The sequence below is a fragment of the Prorops nasuta genome, unplaced genomic scaffold (assembly GCF_024137725.1).
Source record: "Prorops nasuta isolate Cenicafe-Biocafe unplaced genomic scaffold, Cenicafe_Pnas_1.2 PNAS00013, whole genome shotgun sequence".
NCBI lineage: Eukaryota > Metazoa > Arthropoda > Insecta > Hymenoptera > Bethylidae > Prorops > Prorops nasuta.
The window spans coordinates 4,406,274-4,408,538 of NW_027116810.1; positions in this window are offsets into that span (position 1 = coordinate 4,406,274).

Below are 2,265 nucleotides of genomic sequence, written 5' to 3' on the forward strand. Positions count from 1 at the left end.
AGTTGCAGCTCTGAAACTGGGTCTAACCCTAACCCGCATCAGATCACTGAACATAAGCATCCACGGCTATCTACGGCACGACATTCTTGGGGTGTATTCCACATCACGCATGAAGCGCATAGAATGTACAGTTTATGTCACATTTATTATAGAATTTAAGTGCTTACTGCGGCCGTGTTCTGTTATTGACTGTGAGTACTAGTAATCTATAGTTTGCGTGACATAAACTATAGATTTTCAGTACTCACAGTCAATAACGGAGCACGGCCTGCGTGCATGCGTGACTCGGAGCGCACCCTTGCACTCAGCTTTCAGCGTTACAAGTAGGACATTTATTTTCAAAGATTTGATCCGGATCTTGGATCAGACTTGTGGCAAAATTGCAACTTACGAAAAGATACCCTATACAACCCTAGATTAATCCGGATCTAGGGACGTTTACGTTCGTGATACGATCCAGATCACGATCCAGCCCAATCGAACCTAGCCTCAGGAATGCAACGTTGAAAAAAAAATTACTAGATGGATCAGAGGCTTCCGCGTGAGCTCGATCTGCGATTCGCGATCGGGTGATCGGGAGATTCAGAGGATTGGTGATCAGACTGAGCAGAAAGATTTGGTGGATTTGGCTACCGCATTGGGACAGTGCTGTTAGATTGTGATGGAATTGTCTCCCCACCACGCTTACCGTAGTGTAGTGTCAGTAACACACAGTCAGCCACAGGGGGGAGACACTCTCATAGGCGAAGTGGGGCAGCGTTATAGTTCCTCAAAAAATCTCAGAGTTCATAGGTGGCGCTGCAATCACGGCCCCACTTCTTAACACGGCAGTGTCACCCCCCTGTCAGCCAGTAGTAACGGTGAGCCATCCCCACTCATCCCGCTACTCGCTAGTCACGCAGACCATTGCAGCGGTAGACCCTATCAGGGGTAGGACACTCAGCTACCCCCACCCTTTCTTATCTGTCCCTCAGAGCTCAAAGGCAATCTTTAGCCAACCTAAGAATTTAACTAATTTTAAGGCTGATAATTGGCAGCACTTCATAGGTGGCGTGATAGTATATCTTTAAAATTGGTTACAGAGTAAAGTGCCTTTTATTTACTATAGTTTGTTCGATATATAGCAGATGGCGCAAGCATACAGATTTTGATGGCTCTAAATGTTTTAATCGTTCTACTGGACCGACAGCATACTGCATAAATGGCATCATTAGCTGCTTTCCTTTTACACCAAAACTCAGTTAAATCTCACTTGTGACGTCATGGCTCAGTTAAATGCGCGTTCCTTTTGATGTTGGTAACTGAGATTGAACTGAGACAGAACTGAGTTTTCCCCTAGCATTTGAGCTAGCTGAGGAGCATATGCTTTGATGAGTCTGTCAGACTCATCTATAGGTTCTCAGAGACAAGTGTGTGGACAAGTGTATGGAGACAATGGAGAGAGCGTGTATGTAGTACATATTTAACTGTCATCTCCTTATACACTATTATGACAGTTAAATATAACGGTTATAACTAATTAATTAAGCAGGGAGGCACAAAAATAAAAGTATTTACTTAACCGATAATAAATCCGATAGTTTTAATCAATTTTTATACGTAGTTATGGCATATTACATTTTAAGAACTAATGATGGGTTTGTAACCAATAAGAATGATGATTTTTATGTACAAGATATTGGTAAGCATTTAGTATAAACATGTAAATAAAAATATTCGGTAACGTTTTTAATTTTGTTAATTCATGTATTTTTAAGAGAAAAATAGTAGATTTTGGGTTTCTAATAAGTTTATAGGCTTAAATGAATTTAATGAGCCTTTTATTAAAAATCAAGAGTATGATGCAATAAAACATGTCGAAGCTTTTGACATAAGCTCAGAATTTCAAGAAAATGAAGAGGAAGCCTTGAGGGAAAGAAATGATTTTGATGGAAACTTCCAGTTGCAAGAATTAAATGATAATTCAAAAGCAACACAAATAAAAGATAAGAGAACTACTTGGTCAATAAATGAAACGCTTACTTTATTGACAGCTGTTGAAGCACGGTATGATGATATGCATCACATTCATAAGAGAAAGACTTTCTGGACAATTATAAGTGAAGAACTTTGTAGTCAAAATATTGAGGTAAGTAAAATTTCTAATATTATAGGTTATAAAAACACAAGTAACAATTACGTGTTGTTTTAATTGCTTTGTCAAGTAATTGATTCTTTTTTATTACCATCCTGTAGTAAAATAAAATATTTTCTGTTATTTATAGG